This window comes from Microplitis demolitor, chromosome 7, assembly GCF_026212275.2.
Source record: "Microplitis demolitor isolate Queensland-Clemson2020A chromosome 7, iyMicDemo2.1a, whole genome shotgun sequence".
Lineage (NCBI taxonomy): Eukaryota > Metazoa > Arthropoda > Insecta > Hymenoptera > Braconidae > Microplitis > Microplitis demolitor.
This window is the reverse complement of record NC_068551.1, coordinates 21,605,499-21,628,854: the sequence shown is the minus strand read 5'-3', so window position 1 is coordinate 21,628,854 and position 23,356 is coordinate 21,605,499. Positions and strand designations below refer to the sequence as shown.

At 29.5% G+C, this 23,356-nt stretch overlaps 1 protein-coding gene across 3 annotated transcripts in view; it reads right to left on the bottom strand.

The window, feature by feature from the left end:
* LOC103579584 (glutamate receptor ionotropic, kainate 2) overlaps positions 1–23,356 on the bottom strand; it is a 235,429-nt gene that overhangs the window by 24,855 nt on the left and 187,218 nt on the right. The window contains exon 1 of one of the 3 annotated variants that reach the window (XM_014441747.1): positions 1,826–2,038. The exons of the other annotated variants lie outside the window; for them this stretch is intronic. The gene's annotated coding sequence lies outside the window, so the exon portion shown is untranslated. Of the gene's footprint in view, positions 1–1,825; positions 2,039–23,356 lie in introns of those variants that run through there. 3 annotated transcript variants of the gene reach the window in all.

The window sequence follows — 23,356 nt, the reverse complement described above, 5'->3', positions numbered from 1 at the left end:
ACATATTATTTTTCTTTGCTATTTATTTATTTTTTTTAATATGTATACACGTCTACATTTATGAGAATTATGAATTGCAGTTGAGCTTTACAAATAATTTCTGTACCTCATTATAAAAATATGAAAATTCAAGTACAATAATATATATTTGTATATTTACTTCGTCTAGATTTATACATATATATTTTAATAACCTAACTAATGATAATAATAACAACTTTTTATCATAAGATGTTATTTTTTTTGTTTATCGAATGAATTCCTCAGTAATTTAAAGAGCTTAGTGAGTTGAAAAAGCTTTTAACTTTTCAGACTTATCACAATGACAGTAATGTCTATTTTCCCTCTTATTATTTATTTATCATCATATATTTTAGTAAAATAATGATAATAAATAAAGTTAACTTATCTAAGAAAACTCGGGTATCATTTATCGAAGAGAGCCCATAAGCAGGGTAAAAAGCCAGCTGGCTCCGTCATTCGAGCAATGCAGCGGTCGCCAACCTCCTTTTAAATCTGTGTCAACTGTCGTTAGGGACAGAGAAACCCGTCTCGTTATGCAACCTACAATATTTATAATTATAACTTAACTTTTCTGTAAATCGTAATTATGACCACAATTATGGCCGACAAAATAATATCAACTATTTGTGCCATTGCTCGAGTAGTTTCCGAGCCGCTGTAACAACAAATTTTCAAAATGCCCCGGGTATTTCCTGTGCTAAACACACTGTTAAGTTCTTCTCTTAAACTTAGATATGTACAGACATACATACATATATATATAGCAGACAACAAAACCAACAGTAAGAGCCCTTTATGCTTGGGCGTTGAATGTGCGAGCTTAATGTTCCCCAATTACACCAGCGGCAACCTGGAGCTTAAAATATTGCGACACCCAAGTTACAATTAGTACGGTTTTACAGTAGGGTGAGAACCCACCAAGTTCTTGCTACACTTTATCTAGTTATTCATATTGGTCAGACTCTCCCATCAGAGTTTATAAATTTCCTTTGCACCTCGTTTACAGTTTTGTCTTTTTTTTCACTTAAAACTCGCTTGGATTTACTCACTCACTTTATTACTTTGAATTTGAATAAACAAAGTATTTTATTTGCGAGTAATTAATTTCCTTTACGCCCTATCAACTTTAATTATTTTCTTGATTATTAAAATGCGTGCTGTAAACTTCAAAGAGCTGATTCAAAAGATTTTAATTTTAATGCCATTACATTTATTTAAAATAATAAACAAATAAATAAATAATATTTGGCCTTACGTAGCATACCTGTGCTTTTGATCGAGTACATACGTTCGCGGTTATGTAGATACCTTGTATACATACAACTTGATGTATTTTTGCAACCATTGCTTTCAAGTACATACATCAGTCTGTTTATACACCGTTATATTTTTTAATTAAATTACTGGAGTAATTTTTTTTTTACTTTTCATGTAATTCATGAGTTGCCTTTGCTTTGGCAAAAAATAAAATTATGTTTCCAGCGGAAATGATTATTTTATAAAATTACTACGCAGTGTTTATTCAAAAAAAAAAAAAAGTTTTTAGAATTTTGATATTTTAATTAATTTAAAATAAATAAATTACTCGAGTTACTTAATTAGGTAAAAAAATTAATTTTCATTAAAAGTTGAGTACAAAATTAATTAGCAAATAAATATTTTATCCGAGTAAATTTAAAGTATAAAATAGTAAAGCAAATAATAAATAATTTAAAAAAATTAATTTCATGGTGATTTTTATCGTTTGGATAAAATTAATAGCGAATAAAGTGGAATTGAATAAATATTAAATGTAACTCACGTATTGTAAGAGCACGACTTTGACCCTGTAGTCAACAAAGTTAAGTTGATACTCGAGAGCTTGTTGTTTAACTTAACTTTTATTGTTTTTCTTTTATTATTTCCTTGACAACTTTATTTATACTAAACTTTATTTTATTTTTTAAATGTAGTAGATACAAAATAAGAAAAGACAGCCGTTGAGCGCTGGCTCCCGGCTCTTAAAACATTCTCTTACGGGCGACTAAACAGACTGATCTAAATTTGGCTCGGCAAGCTTAAATATTCAGATGCACACTACTCTGTTGCTAAAGAGTAGGCATTCGTAAATTCTCTGACGTCATTGTTAAAATATATATATATATATATATATACATACATGTATATATAATTCAAAATTTTTTATGCCGGCTCTCCAGATAAGCTGTGCCATTGGAGCTAATTGGTGATAATTTGCTGTTAATTTCATTTTATCAGAATGATAAGCGTAGTTCAAGTACTCGAATCAAATACTCAAGATTCTAATGGGTAATACCTTACATTTGATACAAGTGTTGAATGATTGTGGTAGCAGCTATACAGATGGATTATACGAGCCAATCCTTTACAAATACCAATCGCTATTGAAATACGCTATGATAACGTTTATTATCTGAGAAATTATCCGAGTAATTGCTTATCTATTATTAAATTTCTTTTTTTTTTTAGTTAATTTGCTCGGAAACTCCAACTGCGGATATTATTTTTTCTTTCTGTCTGGACAAAAAATATTCTAAGGAGCGGTTTAAAAATACGGTCGCTCTTATAGGGGTAGGGTGTCGCTTCCTTTGACAAGGGTGGTCGGGGGTCTATTGAAAATTTTCCTCTCAGTTTTTTTAAATTTTATTTTTTTGTTACGAAAGAGTCATTCGTTTCATATTAGTGAATATATAAATATTTCTATGCATATATTTCCGTCACAATTTTGATGAGGGGGTTTCAGAAAATGAGACACGGCGTGACGAAGGGGGGGGGGGGAGTCTCAAAAGGTAAAATTTTGCGTGACGTATTTTATGACCCAAGGAAAATTCATTGAAATTTTTTACTTCATACTCTAAATAAAAATTACTTTCAATGCCTGGAAAATTGTAAGCACAAAATATAATCTCGTTTCTCATTAAAAAACTTATAAACAAATAGGGGACACACAGTGCGACAAATTAAATTTGTAAAAAATCTTTTTTTTTAAATTTTAAAAAGAATGAGTGGCACTTGCTTATGAGTATTTCTCAACTTATTCATAAGTTTATATTTAAAGATTCAGTTCAGTGATATATTCATGTTTATAATAGGGGAGACCGGGGCAAGACGGCCCCCTGGGGCAAGAAGGCCCACCTTAAAAATTAACCAAAATTTTTTTTTTCTTGTTTTCTTTTGATTATCACAAATTCAGATTTTTTACTCATTTTTAGCCCTATACATGAAACTAGGGGCAAAATGAACCACTCCAAAATTCTAAAAAAAAATGTATTTCATATTATTATACCCTAGTCATGATTAATTTGATAGAAATATCATTTTTTGGTTAATTCTATGGATTTAGAGTAAAGTAGAGCATTTGAAAAAGTTAAGAATACCAATAATCAATTTTTCATTCAATAGAAAAATAATTATTAATCAATAAAGTTATTTTTTATTAAATAACTTTTAATTTATTCATATAATTTGTTATAGAATCCAACAGAACAATTATAATTATTATATGTAACATTATGAATAATATATTTATAAAATTAACAACATTAACTATTCAAATGTAACAAAAATATTTTCTTCGATATTAAATTTAATTTAAGTGTATTATAAATAAATCCTCACAGTATTCACAAATGTACATATCGGAAAAATATTCGTCAACTCCTGCACAGGTATCATGAGCTCATTCTTTACATTTTTGACATTGAATCCATAATTCTTTTGATTTCGAATACAGTCCGTGACAGGAGAGACAGTAACAATCATTTGGAAAAAAATTAAAACACAATTTTTTTCTACAGAAGTGAACAAATTACTCGTATTATATCAAAAAAGGTTATTTCGAGTAATATAAAAGTAAATACAGTTGTTAAAGAGAAAAATATAAACATTTATAACGCGGGAAATTTTTTTACAATTAAAAAAAAAAAATTTTTTTTCATTTTTTTTTCGGAGGGGGCCGTCTTGCCCTAAAAAAAAAAATTTTTTTCAAGAGCTTCACCAAAATTTTGGTAAATTGAGTTAAAGTTGGACGAGAGTAAATCGACCTGATGGTTAAAAGCCACAAATAATAATGATCGGCTTAGGTGGGCCGTCTTGCCCCGGTTCCCCTACTCCAATTCTTTACTCGTATGTATATGTATATATACATATATTTTTTAAATAACTCATTATAAAAATAATAATTTTTATAGTAGTTTTTTTTTATTACTGCGACTTATAAAAAAAGACATTCATGTTTATGTTTAATTTAAAGACTTTTTCCTGCGAGAAATGTGTTTATAATAAAATATTAAGAGGACGATATACTTTTTTTTATTTATTTAGATTATATATTCTTTCATAAATTTATTTCTGAAAAGAAAGTTTTCATTAGTCTTGGTGGTACACTACACATTTAAAGGCACAGCCACACATTTATTGTGGAATAAAATCTCGTAGCTTTTGAAATCTTTAGGTAGTTAGCCGGCAAGTTTTCTCACGTGAATGCACACACTGGAAAAACTGTGGGTTCGGGTAGATAGGTGGGTGGGTGGGTTTGGTTAAGATAGTGATTTTGGTACACCAACAGAAGAGAAAAAGTAAGAATACCGTATAATACTATAGTAGTAGAGTGCAGGTGCAGTGAAGCCAGAGATATAACGCTTTTGCTCCCTAAGCTCCCTTTTGAATTATCTACTCTCCAGAACTGCGTTTTCCTCTGTACTATTTTCTTTCTTTCTTATTATTTATTTTATTTTTTCGTTTTAACTCGCCGAGTTATTTCAACGAGATCAAATTTATTTAACTTATTTAAGTTTTACATTTTATTTTTAATTATACTGCCTAATTACTAATTAAATCAATTAAATTACGATTTTACAAGGTTTTCTGTCAGATCACACAAATTATCTTCCCTTGATTATTTTATGTGAGGATAATTTATTATGGAGCCGGAAGTTTCTGTATTAGAGATTAATGCTGGTGATTTAGAGGACAATTTTTTATTATAAACACGGTATCGGATCTGAGTTATGAGCCATAAGTCCAATAAAAAAAAGATTATCGGCGTGCATTTGAATTTTTATGAATTTTTAAATCAAATCAAACATTCGTTTATTTTTTTTTTTTTTCAATGGTTGTAAATTGTGATCTAGTACTTTGACAATTATTTATAAGCAATTTCACCTCCCGGGACGTATTCTTATAAATTATTTTTTTTGCACTTTTATTTTTGAACCGTATCGGAATAATACAGTAAAAAATTTGCGAAGTGAACGCAGATTAAATGCGGAATGATTGCGAAGCGGATGACTATTTATTTATTTAATCCCCTTGGAGTGACATTCACTCCGAAAGGAAGCTTATTTAATAAAAAAACTCCGAAACGGAGTAAATGTGAATTGAAATCAAATTCATATCCTCAAAATCGCTTTACTGAAAAGCCACACTCCCTATTTACTCCGTATGCAGAGTGTTTTTTTTTAACTCCGGAACTCGAGTGAATTTGGGTTTAAATAAAATCCGTTAACTCCCGATTTTTCACAGTGTCTTAATTACGCGAATTACTGCAAACGTGTTGAATTTAGAAAAAATATAAAAAAAACATACCTGATAATCAGAGATTTCAGAAATATTTCGCACGTCAGCCGATAATTGCAGGCCACCTTAAACTACCTTTAAGTCACCTTTAGAGTCAAATTACATAAATAATTTTCATTTTCGTTGCGTGAAAAATATCTCGATTTTCAGGTACATTGAAAAAAAAATTTTTTATTTTTGGAGTCTACTCCAATTTACCCCAAAAAAAAATTTTTCATCATAATGAAAAATTACCTCGATCAAAAAGTAAATTTTTTCGTAGCCCTCCTTTTGAGGTTATCAGTAATAATTAATTAACAATAAATATTATGATTATTCTAAAGCAAGTATGATTTAAAATGTAAACATTATCCCTTAACTCTGTACAGTGTATTTAGTTAAATAGTATATATACTGTAAATATTATACTCGTGTTCTCTAATTAAATAACTGATAAAGTAGACGAGGGTTAAATTGTGAAATTCCCAAGTCCAGCCTGCAGCGTTTTCAACGACGTCAAGTAGGATCTACTAAGGTACTGCTACTTGGTTTCTACTATACTGGCACTACTGGGCTCAACGAGCACCACTACTGCTTAGTATTTACTACTACGGACTGTTGAGTAATGTAAGTGAGCAGTTGATGTATACGTATAAACTCAACACTGAGAATTCAGAGACTGGAGTAGAGTCACCAGAGGCGGTTTCATACCATTTCATCTTAAAATTACATAGATAATATCTTGTTATCATATTCCTCCATTTAAAAAATAAATTTAATATCCAGGCAAATACGTTTTTTGTGTACACAGTTCAAGAGAGAAGGAATATTATCAATTTTAAACCGACTTCTTGAGTAAAGTCAGTAAAGATATGAACGTATGAATACTTAATGTCTCTTTCGACGTGCATAAGTACACACTTTATTTCGTTTCTCAGTTCCAGGATATTAAAATAATTCAAAATAACGAAAAAATACTTTTAATTACTTAAACTCAAATATTTAGTTTATTTTAAATTTATTTAAAACTTGCTGGTTCTGAAACCTTGATTATTAAACGAGACGCTCTTTAGCTCATTACTTATAACTCTCATTAAATTCACAGCTGTATGCATCGGATAATTAAAGTGTAATCAGTTTTAATTACAGATTAAATTTGGTGTTAGATCGTCAACTGCAGAACGTGTTTGAAGACGCGTTAAAAGTCATCATACAGTCATGATATTGGAATTTTAATACACAGGCACTAAATCGTTTAAAGTTTTACTTTAAATTTCGAGAAACATTGGGCAAAATGGGACATTACAGAATTCGTGAGCGTTTTAAGCTGAGTAAGACTCCGTTTTTAAGAAAAAATTGTTAGAGTCTTAAAAAGGTTGACTCTCAGTTAGAGGAGGACAGGACAAGTTGACCACCCCAGCCAGTGTGACTACTCCTTAATTTTTAGTAAACGAAAAATTTTTTTTCAGTGTTTGCTGTTGCAGAGATTTTCTTAAATGAAAATAATGAAAATGAAAGTGAAATAGATAAAATTAACAATCGAGTTAATTGTTTTTTGTTAAATACTTTTTAACTGACCATAATGCCTGAGGTCAATTTGTTCTGTCGTTTCTTTGTCATTAAATGTCCATGTAAAAAATATTCATTTTAAAAATGTTAAAAAAAAGTTGATAATAGTAAACTTCCAAATTTTGGACGATTTTGAATTTCTAGTTGGTCATTTTTTGAATTTTGAAAATGTTCAAGGGTAAAAAGAGTTTTCCACTAACTTTTCAATAGCGAGATCTGAAAATAGAAAATTTTTCTGATCTTGAATTTTTTTAATTACAAAAATGATCAACTCATGTTCAGAATTGTCTCAAATTTTGAAATTCGCGGCTATGAATCTTTTTAAAACTTTTTTTTTTAAATGGGTAAATATTTATGAAAATAATAATAAATTTATTTCCCACAAACCGATGAGTTATTTTGCTCGAAATTTCCCGCTATTTGCAACGCGATATGAAATTATGTTTATGCTGTAAGGTTTTAAATTTCATAAGTCTAAATAGTTTGTCGCGGTTGAGTGAGCAATGTCGATCGATGAGTAACATGTACTGACAGCGATAAATAACGATGTCGATGTCTAAGTCTCAGGCATGTATTGGTGGTTCTGTTATGTCATCGCTGTATACATACTGACTGAAGAACGCATACTTGAATGCGCTTGCGTTTTATGCGCCCTTTATCATCGCGAAAACTCGGTGCAGCTTGCGTTATTCGCATCCAATATAAGCGTTGCTATCATTCGCTCGTTCTCTCGTTCCTTCTCTACTCTCGCGTTCTGTCTCACTCGTTGTTAGAAAGAGGGCAAGGGGTTGGGTAAAGTGATATTACGGTTCGATCGATGAAATTGATTGTAACTTTCGGGGATGGCCATTCCCGGTAAAATAACTAGCATGTACGTTAACTTGATGTTTTAATGACCCTATTAAAATATTTATTTTTATCTGTTATTATTATTACATACATGTAGATCATTCGGAAGCACTTAGTGTCGAATCTCTCTCGAGAGTAATATAGCATACAGGGAACTCATTTTGTTCATCCCTCAAGTATACATGGAGTATAAAAAAATTTAGTAAACGAATTAAAAAAACATGAAGATATATATTGTCAATATCAGTTTTAAATATCTCCCCTATGGTAGGATACATAATAGCTTGGGAGCCGATTTAGAATCGTTCAAGGAACTACTAAGGTAGTAACCTTTCTCGCTATATACCTATGATATATTTATATTATTTTATTATACATATATTTCGAGTACGAAGCCAGCTTCTCAAAACACTACCAGATGTAACATAAACATTTCTTGAACAGACTGTTGGCTTTAGAGCCATCCGAGTCGTACTCACTTCGATTTCTTGCTCTGAGTCTACTTTCATGACTGCAAAAAGTTGCCGACAGGATTTAAGCCATCAGCTTATGTTGTTGCATACTCAGCGAATCAGGAGCTCCGAAAACACTCGGAGGTGTAGCAAAAATTATTTTTGTTATCGCTTTAGGCCCTCAACCACCGGAAAAGTAGAGCATTTTATAATTAATTTGTAGATTCTGAAATTTTTAATGAAAGGAAAATCTAATTTTCTCTGAATGAGAAAACCGAATCAAGATTGCCGTGTTTAATTTTAACTTTGTTGACATTCTTTTATCAGAAGCTATAAAATACTTGTAAAACTTTTGATAACTGAAAAAAAAATTTGTAATTTTGTTATTCGATTAATTTGAGTGTGAAATTGTACATACGCCAGTGAGTTTCATGACTTTACATCGTAACGATAACAGTTTTGTTGGATAGTGTTTTCTCAAAACTAAAATTTAAAGGGTTCAAAACTTTTATGTATACCAAAGTTTCTTGTTATGTGAATGGTTTTCAAGTTATCGTAGTCTAGTGCCTAACATTCGGAAGAGATGATCTAAAAATAGAAAAATTTTGTGAATTCAACAATTCTTAAGAATAAAAAATTCGTAAAATACAAGATTGTAAACAAAATTGGATGAATGGAATACTCCAGGATTTTAGGCTGAAAGCTCCGTTCCGTTTGGATAGTCAGGATGTTTCGAGCTTCAAGATTCCTATTCCTGCCGGTAATTATTCACAGATCAGTTTGAAATATCCAGAAATCCTGTTCACATTTTCCACCAAGTATTTAATCATCTCATCTGATAATTATTCTACAATATTAATAGCAAATATTTTTGTTATTAGTTTTTTTTTGCCGTAATATTGTTTACTCTTTCTTGTTGAGGAAAATACGAATTACGAAAATAAAAAGGATGATGCAGTCTTGTGAAATGGAATGCAATCAAGAACGCCACAAAATGGTGTAGCACGATCTGGCTTGTGAGCCAAACAGCTTCCAGCTTCAAACTCTTTGTGTGTGTTGGTTGGTTTTTCCCTATAGAAAAACAAAAAAGATGAGAAATAAAAGTGAACGTCTACAAGTTGAGAGTAATGAGAATTTTTGTTGTTGTGCTTAGAAAATTGATATCGTTTTACACGGCTATCATATATTTTTTACTTATCAAATCGATTCACCGAGCATTTTATTTATTCAGCGCGAAATAAAAACGTACATTTATACGACTGAGTAAATAAATAAATTCATCGACCCAATATATGAACATTCAACAATAAATATTTAGTTTATATTTTATATAGGTTGTTTTTTAAAAGCTGATTGATTTTATGTGTTGTATCTTCCAACTACGAGATTATCAATACAGATTCGTTTGGCTTTGATGGCTATGATATGGGTACACATATCTCGTTTACTGCTATCATGTAAAAATACTCATATGTATTTATAATGTGTGTAGATGTGTATAAATACTCATGTGTAGGAAACTAATGGGTTTTTCGATATTTGGCGACATAAATTCTAGTTTATTTAAGCAAACGCTGTGGAAGTATTTCGTTATTTATTTTTACCTTTTCTATTAGTTTTTTATATTTTTTCCTACTCAAGGGTAAAATTTATCATTTTCTGACTAATTACCTGACTATGATGGATTAATTAATCATTTAATTTACATTGTTAAGAGTTTTTAGCTGCTATAATAACAATAATAAAAAAAAATAAATAATAAATGATGCATAGTTTATTACGGCATAGGTTTGCGGTGAGTGTACATTTTACGACAGTCTTTTATAAATTTTTTTTATTCATGTTACTTTTTGGTGGAGCTATTTGTCACGTAGTGAAATGCATTCGCGGCATGGGTGCGGTTGGGAGAGTTGCACGGGCGATGATAAAAACCGCGGACATTTGATTAAAAAGCCGCCAGTTGACCACCACGCGCGTTGTGGGATTCACTGGCCACTGCAGGGCGTAAAATACGAGCTAGCCTATTTTATTATATATATTATATATACATGGATATACAGATATACATACATTTATTTTTTTAATATATGTGTGTAAATATATACATGGGAAAGAGTTGAGCGAATAAAAATGATTCAATTTTTCATTAGACCGTAACGTGACACAAATCATCATGCGGTTGTTTGAATTTTATTTATATACAGGGTTATTTTATTCTCATCATTGCTGATAATTTTTGAGTAGAAGTATAAACATAAACTTATGAATGTTAAAAAAAAATTGACTTTAAATATTTGATTTTTATCTTCTGTTCAATAGAATTTTTTCAAACGTTTATTTTAACGGCATCAAACTGCGGCTTAAAAAAATATCCAAACAAACTTTTTTTTCTTTTTTTTTATAATATTCAAAGGATAAAAGTTGTAACGTTGAAACATAAATCCGGGCAATGGGCTGGAGTTCGGACGGAAGTTTGATTTCGAAAAAAAAAAATTTTATTTATTTTGTGGTATCGATTTACAAAAAATCACAATTTTAGTTTTATGTGCAATAAGGGTAAGTACATAGTTGTGTATGAAAGTGGCAAAGGTATAAAAAAAAAAAAAAATAAAATAAAATGAGTCCGAGAAAAAAGCAGGAGTTGGAAAAATCGCTTGAAGCACTAGTGTAGAGAGCTCGGGATTAGTTTGAAGAGTTTCCCGTAGGGATGCAGGAGAAATAGGGAAAGAGTAACGGCCGAAACTGAGCCCTCGAGAAATGTTCTCTCAGTTGACTCACCAGTAGGCGGATGAGCTAGAAGATCTCTGGAAAGCTTTCGCTGAGGAGCCTCTTCATGTGTCTTTTGTGGTCATCCAAACTACACTCAACCTTATACACTCACTCACTCAACTCATAAAAACTCTTACACTTCTTTTCATCATCAAATACCGATACTTACAATTATCTCACTTACTTACACTCTATATTTCTGAAATAAAACAATTTATCTGCCCTCATAAATATATATTTATAAACTTTTCTTAGCAAACTATCAGTATAAAAAATAAATACCGAATACCTTCGAGAAGAATAAAGGCTGCCTTGAATTTTACAACTCGACCAAGTGACTCTCCGACAGATATCCCATGTCTATTTTGTATATAAATATATCTGTGTATATATAACAGATAAAAGTTTGTTCAGATACGATAGAATCCATCAAGATCAACTGGTGTATTCTCACATTGTTAACGGTCAGCAGACTTCTTTCGATCTATCGATGATAATCTACTCTATACACTACAACTTATTCCGCTGCATTTTCTTGTTTTCTTTTCAATAAAATATATTATAAAAATATAACATACATTTTTTGTTATTCCGTCGATTTATCTTCGACGTGGATGTTGAGGTTCAGGTACTTTTTCATATATGTCGGGCTCAAATAACCATTTAAAAGTAAGCACTCCAAAAATTGATCGTTTTTTGAAAAATTTCATTAGCGGTACAAAAATTATTTTGACGTCTGCCGCGTAATTAGAAATTGTTAATCCACTTTAAATGACTTTTTGCAAGGGTTAGGTTTCAAGGCGAAAATTTCAGTACGCCATTTTGTTCCGGGTGAGAATTTCGAGTGGGTGATAAATAACGCTATTCTTCAGATTTTTTTCTTAAATTTTAAAGAACCGTAGCTGTCTTGATTAGTATTTTTAGATAAATCTTGTCTACCTTTGGAATGAAAAAAACTACTGTCAGTAAATCGCATTTAATATTTACACAAAACCAAGTAAGTACTGCGTCTGTGTAAGATACTTTTTTTTTTTACTTTAAAAAAGATTCAAACATATTAGGATGTCGGAAAATTTTTATGGAAGAATTTATTTTTCTAAAATACTTTTAAATTGTTATTTATTACTTCTACTTCATTTCAACAATGTAAAATGTCACTGACTTATTTTAAAATTTTTTTTTATTAAATGTACGTTTTTTAGCCTATTCAATTTTTAAAATATGAAGAGAAAAAAATTTTTCATGGTAGTTTAGCACGTTCAGGTTCAAGGAAATGAATTGTTTTTATAACATTCCCATTTCCCAGCACCCTTCCCCTACCTAATATATTTTTATTCTACACTGTAAAAAATTTGCGTTGTGAATCTGAAGTAAATCCGGAGTGAACGCAGAGAGGATGACTATTTATTTATTTACTCCCCTTCGGAGTGAAACTCGCTATTAATGAATTTCACTCCGAAGGGAGTTTCGGAAAATATTAATTATAAAAAAAAATTACTTTTACATAGTGAGCTCAGGTCTTTGATATTTTGACATTTATATCGAGTACGGAAATAATTACGAGCTCCCTTTCCATATATTCACACGAAATTATTTTTAAAAATTATAAGCAGCCGATAATAAAATTTTAACAAATATAATTCCACTGAGACACAAACTGTCGGATGACTTACATCAACCATACCACGAGATAACATTTCATATTGTACCGAAATATAAAATATTCCCATAAAAACTATGTCACTATAGCTATTCAATAATTTAATATTTTCACTATGTATTATATATATGAAATTATAATTTAGTGAGTTACTAAAACATTTTATAAATTAAAAACATAATATTTTAAGTTTAATTATTAATATCTGAACGAATTATTTATTGAAATAATTATGTTTCTAATTAACAGCTGTTTCTATTAAATATAAATTTATTTAAGTATTAAAACTCCGGACCGGAGTGAATGCGGATTGAAATAAAATCCGCGTCACTCCGAAATCACTCTGCCCATAAAAAAATCCCTATTCACTCCCCATGCAGAGTAACTTTTTTTAAAACTCCGGAACTCCAAGCGAGGAAGTGAATTCGAATTGAAATAAAGTCCGTATTCACTCCGGATTTTTTACAGTGTAAATAAAATTTTTATAGAAATGTAAAGAAAATTTTTACGATTTTAATATTATTCAGCATTGCTTTGAAAACTTGTAGCTGTTTTACACCTAAATCCAACTCTTATTACTAGCGTAATAAATAAGCAGCTTAAAAAGCTACAAGTCATGTATTAAACCAATGTCATCAACTAACGATTTTAAACTTCTGCTTGTAGCATACAGCTTAGCTGTGTATATTAACCTGGGAGTACTAATTTATCTCAAACAAATTTCCTGAAATACAGCTAAAGGGGCGAGGGTCGTATGCATGCAAAGAACTATCAAATCGTAATAACTTGAAGCTCGAGTTGATGATAAACTTCAAGGTTTTGATGTTGATATTTAAGCCGTCTTGATTAAGTTCCAGTTGTACTTTTATGTCTAAAGTGAGTAGTGCATTATGTATATAGGGATCGGAAGTAAAGAAGAGAAAAGTCACTTGGGTAAATTCTCTAAAGCCGGATATATGCCAAGACCAGTAAACTCAATCGGTCTTACCAGACATACAGATTTCAAGTTCACTGCTCCACGTTATAACGTTTCGTCTGTAAAAATTCATTCGGTCGCTTTGATAAAATATTCCGTGTCTTAGTGGGTGCTGATGAACAAGTTAACTTGTCCTGATGAGATTCACCCTTTATCGACGGTCTTGCTTATATTTTTTATTGTAAATTGTTATAAATAATAATAATAGCCGATTGAATTTAGCGTTAACTCAAAGAGATTTTCATCGTCAAAGAAACCACAAGGGTAATTTCACTTAAAAAGTTTCAAGTTATTCAACTAAATAATGAGAGAACTTTTTTTCTCATAAGTACTTTGTAATTCAATTATTATTACTTGTAAAACCTACTTATGGATCAAATTTTAAAGTTATAACAGAGATTAAATAATTATAAATTTTTAATAATAATACTATTTTAGTTCCTTCTCGTAAAATATTTTATTAAGTAAAAATAAAACAAAATACCTTCTATTTAATGCTGAATAAAAAATTCGTAAGTTTAAGTTATTTAAAAAATTTTAAATTAACGCGCCATAAAAATTAATAACTTTAAATTTATGTTTCTTATTCTGCTTTTTTAAATGCAATAGTGATTAAAAAAGTATAAAAATTGAGTAAAGGGAATCGAGGAGAAATGATTATGTTGTTTTTAAAAAATTAATTTTTATATTCCGGTTATAAAAACTTTTTTGAACTTCTATGGGTATCAAATGGAAATGGACATAAATTGGACTTGGGTGATTAAAAATAAGTATAAAATTTTTTTAGTAATTACTTGAGGAGTAGAAAGAAAAATGTCAATATCGTTATTTTTTTTTTTTTTTTTTTTTCAAATTTTTATTTTGATTTTTAGGGAATGTCTCATTACAGAAAAAGATTAAGTTACAATTTCGTGTGCTGTACAACAAAAAAAAAAAAAAAAATAAAATAAAACTCTTATGAAAAGGATTTTTAGTGACATAAAGAATTACTTGGTTGAAAAATTCCAATCCAAAGGACTTTTGCCTCGAAAATTCTTCTTGTTACTCAATAAAATTCAACCCAAGGGAAATTGATCAGTATTTGAAATATTTTGACATTCTTTTTTGAATTTACAAATAAATTCATTCAGGAACAAAAATTGGTCATTTTTTTCTTATTGTCAATTGTGCCTCCCCTCCCCTACTACAACAAAAAAAAACAAAACGCAATCAATACTCCTTTGAACATCATCTGAAGCAGAATTTTCAATACATAACAGAAAAAAAAATGATTTTATATAAAACTAATTTTGACATGGATTGAATAATATTTTAGCTGAGGGTGATCTCAATTTGTTATACTTTGGCTTACTATGTCCCGAAGAAAACGAATGATAAGATCCCGTCAGTTTCTCTTTAGCATGCTTTTAGATACCCTGTAGCGTAATTATTTTTTCCATAATCTATTATCTATTGTTAGTAATATCATTGTTAATATTAATCTGATAATAGCTGTCGATAATCTATTCATATATCTTAATTATGACTATTAAAATGTTTTTTGTTCGGGGGATGTTAGTTTAATATGAGTTTTTATTAGCATATACTCTATCTTGTTCTCAACAATTCCCTTGTCTCGTTTCCTCAAAGACCATTCAAAACTATCCCTTATAGCATACTTGCACGCAAGTTTCTCGCGTCTCCGGTCTCTAGTCGGCTGCTGGAGCAAGTGGAACATGGGTGCTTTCTCAACGCGGGGATCGATAGAAGTGGGGAAATAGTTGATGCTGACTGGAGAGAGGGAGAGCTAGAATCGGGGTGGAACACCCAGTGGACAAGAGGCGCTGAAGGGTGGAGAGACAGAGACAAACTGACTATGTAATCGAGAGAGAGAGTTTAGAGAGATAGAGGAAGATAAAGAGAAAAAGAGAGAGAGAGATCTGTGTGGTAGCATTTCTGCGTCTGAGCGGAGCCTGCCGCGGTCGCAGAGCCGTTGTCACGTCGCTGGTCCAGTCTGCTCCCGCGAGGTATCCAGGTAACATGCCGTTTTTTAATCTCGCCAGCATAATGTGAAAATTATTTTCATATTTGAATTAAACTTTCACCGTCTTTACGACTTAACATTTACATTTATTATAATTTCATTACATCTTTTGTAATGAATAAATAAATAAACAAATTTTAATTACTGTGTTTTCTGTGAATTACTTCGTGAAGTGGGAAAATTATTATTATGGTTGTTGTTTTTTTTTTTTAACATGCATAAACATTTTGAAATTTATTTCAATTACTGTTATGTTTTTTAGTGAAAGTTTGTTTTATTAACATGCATCTACGACTTGAAATGAATAACTTTATTATAAAAAATGTAACTTTACTTTAAAATGTTTAATTGATGCTTCAGAGTTACAATCTTATTGGAAAAATAAATTGGTGAGTTGTTTATTTATTTATTTTTAATCAAGGTTTGTTTATTCACGTTGATTCAGATTTATAAAACTACTCCTTAAAATACTCGGAAGTTGCCATTAAATATTTAACGGTGCACGTGCTTCTTTATAATAACGTACGGTGACACGTAAACTTACAAATGATAGCATCAAAAATTTTCATTTTATAATGATAACATGTAAATTGTTTAACAAAAAAATTAATATAATCAAATTTTACATTTTTTATTAATAAAGTAATTAATTCATAGTAAACTCAGTCATATAATTTCCAAAAAAAACAATTCAATAATAATTTATCAACAATTCAAAGCACCTGAATCGCTGGAATTTATTTAATTAAAATAATTAAATTCATATTTTTTTTTTACAAAAAAATAATCGGAGTGATGTTTCATAGGATAATAATAAAATAATGCAATACTTGAAATTAAATTTAAAATACAGGTTTATTAATTTATATATTGCAAATTTCATTTTATTATTTTAATATTGAAGTTACAGTCGGATGTGCATTTTGCGAATGTCTCGTGTGCGATTTGAACTCGAATTTCTCTGAGAGACTGTTCCATGCTTCAAATAAATATCGCACTGATATATACATATTCGACGGTATAGAGTATACAGTATATACATATACGTGCATGTATATATATATATATACATATATATCCATGTATACTATTTGGTCGTTCATCCTTTCTCAACGTATTCCCACACTGATCCAACGCCCTTGTATGCACTTCACTCTATAACACACCCGGTTTTGTAATTTCACTGATGCATTCCATTTTTTTCTGTTTTCTACACATGTATACACACACATACATATATATAGATATATACATATACACGCACACGTATGCAGGTTTATCCAATGGTACTTGTTCTTTTATTCCTGCAACTGACCCAATAGCCAAATTCTCCTACAAATGATACACACACATATATATATATATATATATATATATATATATATATATATATATATATATATATATATATATATATATATATATATATATATTACTAATTGTTGTGTGATGTAATTATATAGCTTTTGTTCAATAAGGTATTATAATATTGATTTCACATATGTATAATATATTAAATAGTAAAAATGATATTATTGTTATCGGGATCCAGTTACTAGTAAATGATAAATGTATAAAAAATTAAATTATTGAGAAAAAAAATCTAATCATAATAAACCAGCCCTAAAACTCAAAAAATTTTGAAAAGGAACGTTTGAAAAAATTCTTTATCCATCTATCAATAGAGGCACTTCTGTAATTTCAGAATATAATTTTTGGTAACAATAATAATTTCATAAAAAACTTTCAAAGTGACAAAGTTCTGAAATCATAATTCTAGTATCCATTTTGCCTTCACAAATCACAAATTATACCATTCAAATGATCATAAACTTTATATATTTTTTAAACTTAACCATTCCCACAATAACTAATTTCAAAAACCGTCTTACAAACCCGAGACATTTTTATAAAATAATTTCTTACGTCTTTCTTCTATTGTCTATTTTCTTTACATTACAACCTACTTTAATTTAAAATTTTCTACAATAATGTTTTTACAACTGAACTTTATTTGTTTAATTTATTTTCGTAAATTTAACATTTTATTTCTACTCCGCTCTAAACAAAAAAAAAAAAAATAAAATGAAACGGCACAACAAATATATATGTAACGCATATGTGTGCACGCTCATGTACACATAACGGACATATAAAACCCGGCAGGTCTGACTTTATACAACCGCCACTACTTGCTCATCTGCAGTGCATGAGCACATTGAAAACAAACTTATACTTTGGCTGTAAAACTCATGTGTGTACCCGTTGTTTCGATCTCTTAAGCGTATTTATATGTGTGTGCATGCGTGTGTATGAGTAGAAACAGTTGGAAGTTGTCAGGCAGTTTTAGTAGCCTGGTGTACAATTTAAACTGCTGTATGGAGAACTCAGCTAATTAATTAATTTAATTAGAACTCTCTTAAATGTACTGGTGTAAAAGATGCTTGATATTTTATATGCATATATATATATATATATATATATATATATATATATATATATATATATATATATATATATATATATATAGATTAACATGAACAATATCCATCTACATATATATTACGGCGTATAAAGTATATATTATAAACTATAATCAAGTTTCATTAATCCATTTTTTCTCGTTGCGGGTAAACTTGGGTTGTACGTGATGCCGCACTCGATTTCTCCGCAGTCATAAATATTCAAGTATGAGAAGCGGGTGTTTGCGATTTTACTCTTCTTGTTGTAATGTGTGCATGTGAGATCCTCCGTGAAAATGTAGAGGAGAAGAGAGGATAGGAGAGGACAGAATAGGAGATGAGATGAGAAGAGAATAAGCAACTCAGTGAGAGGAAAACAGCCTGAGCGGGGGACGGGAATAAGGGACTTAAATGTTGAGTAGAAACGGTTCTGTGGTGGATACCTTCGTTAGCACATCGACTTAACTACAGGAAAATGGTTAAGTCAGGCTTCTATTATACTTATTTTATCCCCTTTTTATTGATACCCTCGCCGAAAGAATTGGGAAAATCGCTTTGGGGTTCGCTGAGTTCGTTATCTTGATTTTATTTATTCTCGCAATAATTTATCAATTAAAGTAATAATAAATAATAATGAACACATTTATCAGAAAGATGAATTGAAAAAAAAAAAAAAAAAAGAACTTAATGTTGCAGATTATTCGCTTGATTGGTAAAAGATTATCCAATACATTGCTTCCAGTCTATATATATATATATATACAACTAGCAATATATGTATATAAATGATCTCGTTAAAATTTATTTTTAGTTCATCGAGTTCGAAAATTAGGACTCGCGGGTGTTCAATAGTTTGTGTTGTTTATTTGTATTTTAATTAACAATCGTTAATTGATAATTAAATTTACTTATCAATGTATGTAATGTATAAATGCAAATTAATTAAACTCAGTATAAAATATAGACGTATATATATATATACATAGGTACTAGAGGTGTGTTAATAATTCGTACTTGGAAATTATTTGCATAAAATCGGATATGGATAATTAAAATTAATCGTCACTTTTGGAATTTGAAAAATTCTTATTATTGATAAATTAGTATAGAAATAATTTTTATAATTATTCACATGTGAGCAAAAATTTAAAATTTCGAAATGATGAAAATTTTTGAAAATTAAAATTACGTGATTTATTTAGTTTTTCATTGAAAGAACATTATTCTCTTTATTCTCAGAAAAATGCTTTTTGTGTTTCCTGAAAAATTTTGTTTTCTTGACTTATGAAGCTTCTTAAATAAACGATTCACTTAGAAAGTTGACAACACGTATTATAAAATTTATTATTTGGAAAGTTAAAATTCCCCATATTGACACTCGGGTTCCGGATTATAATTTCAAACAGTAATTTTAAAAGTTTATTTTTTTCCGTGTATTATCAATATTTCAATTACACTTAACCTACTTCAATTAAATTTAAATTCTTGTTTATTTAATTATTTCAATCATATAAATTTTCAATACTGATAAATTGTAATTAAAGTGCTTTTGATTCGTTTGTAATTTTAAATAATAGTTAATTGCCAGCATTATCATCACAAGTATAAATTCTGTTATTACATATTAATGTATTTAATATAACAGAGTAATATAATAAATGAGTATAGTATCTGATGAGCATGTGCTTAGAGCCCGCATACTTAGAATTTCTTGAATATCACTTGGATAACTGTCTAATGCGTCGAGAAAATTAGTATTCCAGAGAAGTGCTTTATTCGTGTGATGTGCTGATGATGCCACCCTCGGATATGGGGAACATGACGACTACCCTCATCGCCTGGTTGCCGCGTCAGGTCAGCGATATTAATACCCTCTAGCATTCCGTGACTATCTTGGTTATATTATCTCATGAGCCTCTTTTACTTTTATTTTCATTCACTTTAGCACCAGGTGTTAAAGCATCAATGACGTTATACGCCGCATTACATTAATTAAACTTTAATACTTATGCTCTTATACGCGTATTATTTTTTAGTTTTAATTAATTAATTTAAAACACATGGAAATTAGTTTTAGGGAAACTTTAATTTACAGTCTATTGTGACTACATTCAAATTATGATAACAGATGAATTATATTTGTGAATGTATGACGCTATATACATTTGTTTGCTTGGCAGAAAATGGAAATCGAGATGTCATTTTCAGAGGTAAATTGTTGATCGTTGGGTTTTTAAATTATTAATAGCTTCTGCTTTAGAGCAGAGAAATTTATTTAGTTTTGATGTTAACTGACGAATTCACTGAAAATGGGAGTTTGCAATTTAATTTAAATCTGATATATATATGTTACATATATTGTTATTTGTTGGCTGTTTCATGGAAGTAATACTGAAAATTTTTTTTTTTTTGAATTAAATTCAAACTGAGTTTATAATTTTCAACATAACGGTCACCGGGACTAAATCAACACACAATTTTTGAATAATTTTTTTTTAAATTTCGTCTGCCTTCGGTCAACGTTCAGTTATTAGGATGCCATGTAAAACTGGCCACGCTACGATTTATTTAAATTAACTTTTTTCATGAAAAAAATATTACGCAAAATTACTGAAAAAAATTCGACTCTAGAAAATTTTGAATGACCATTAAAGTTTTTTCATACGGGTTCCCTTTTTTTGAATTGCAATTTTCTTAGCAGGAAGTTAATAATGATATTAATAATTTCCTGTAAATAAATAACAGTAACAAATAATAAATCTTAATAGGGATATAAAAAATTTGTTTTCGCAATTTTATAAATAGGGATTGAAAATAAAGTGACTTTAGGATAAATTTATTTTAAGATAGCTCATCTATTTAACGAGATGATTCTGAAATTGGTTTCTACACCGTGAGAAGAGTACGTAATTTTTTGGGTTACGCTTCGTATACTTCGGAGCTGGTTTTCTCATTAAGATATGAATTTTAATTAGTTTTATCCCTCTTGAAAAATATTATCATGCTATAGCATGAATGCTAAATACAATCACATTGAATACACACCAGTGTAATATATAAATATAAATATAATTACAAATATGATAACTATCGTTTGGTTTAGTTTTGTTTATTCAACAATATATTTATATATTTATTTATTCATTAACGTTATTTATGTTTTTCATTACGACAGAACTGTATTCCTTGTGATATAACTTTGCACAGGAACAGAACAGTCACTTGTAATGTAGACTAGAGGATATTCTTTTGGGAATACACGTCCCCTTTCTCGTGCAGCGAAACTTCTCTATCTGGTTGTTTTAACCTCAGGCACAAGGATAATACGCTCAGTTTTATTCAGTAACTTTAGCTCGATGGGGCATACGTAATTATATACTGCCACGATGTACTTTAGTATCAACAATTGCTGTAAACAACAATCCCCTGGCTATTTCATTAATTGTATTGCTTCTTTATTTTAATTTTACTTCTCAGTATTAATTTACTTATATTATAATTGTTTTTAGAGAAGAGTCCTAATTTTTTTTAATTCATTTTTTTTTTTTTTCTAAGCAACTGATGATTTTTAAGTCATATATTTTAGAAATATTTAATTTATCAAAAGCCAGAACTAGAGACTGTCAAATCAATTTAGATAAAAATTTAATACTTAATTTGGGAACTTCAAAAACTTGTAAAAAAATCTGACAGAATTTCGTTGAAATGAAAAAAATTTTAAATCGAAACGTTCCTGCTGTTTCAACTCACATTTTACAGTTTTTTTATTTTAAAATGAAGTCAACTTGATGAAAATTATTTAAACTTAATTAACGCCTTCAAAATGTTAATTTAATTAGTGAGCTATGGTTCTTTTTAAATCGTCTGTCTGAGTTTTTTGAAGTAATTAAGAAGATTTAAATAAAAAGCGAGCCAAATAAATTTAACTAATTTCGTAATAAAAAACAGGAAAAAATTCTTGCTAAAAACTAAAAAAATTAATGAAAGCACATGAGTCAAAGTAAATTTTAATTCTAAAAATATCACGATCACCCGATTCACTGTAAAAAACCAGGAGTGATTTCGAAGGGATCTGGATTTTTTAGAATTCGCATTTACTCCGGTTCAGTGTTTTAATACTACAATAAACTTCTCTTTGATGTAAATTTTACTCCAAAGGGATTAAATAAAAATACACAGTCATCCACTCCGGATTTAACCCGCGTTCACTCCGAAAATTTTTTACAGTGTCTATATTTAATATATTTTTTTTTTCATAATTTTTATATGACGCATAAAAAATGAAGCTCTCCATCTTATTTCATTCATCGAATATTCAGTAGTAATTGCCTGTAATATATGACTATATATATTTCGAGTGTGTCAAAAAAATTGACAAATGTTTTTTTTTTTCGAATGGCCATGAAATTCTGTCAGAGGACGTCAAAATAAAATTACTGTGAAAAAATGAGCTCTTAATATTGATATTTCGAGGTCGCGAATCATAATTTTCTATTTTTCATTTAAATAACATGGGAAAAAAAAATTTTAAGTTTGAAATTTTATTCCTCGGCAATGACTCATTGAACAGATGAGCTCAAAATTTATTTTTATCGGAAAAAAGTCTCTTATCATTTTTTGATAAATCCGTCTGTTGAAAAGTTATTGGAGCTTGCAGTCAAATTTATAGTAAATATCTAGATCTTTTTACTTTTGCGGCGAAACTATCAGACTTATCACAAAATATGATAAGATCTGTTTTGTAGAGAATTTTATTCCCTACAAATTATTTTCCATAAATTTTTTTCAAATTCCCCATAACTTTCCAATTATTTCCATTTTAATGTCAAGCTCTTAGAATCGATTAGAACACTGTTTTTTCAAAGAGCTTGATTTAAAAATGAAAATAACTAGAAAATTATGCGGAATTTTAAAAAAGTTTGTTCAAAATAATTTGTAGGGAATAAAATTCTCTACAAAACAGATCTCATGATATTTTGTCATAAGTCTGATAGTTTC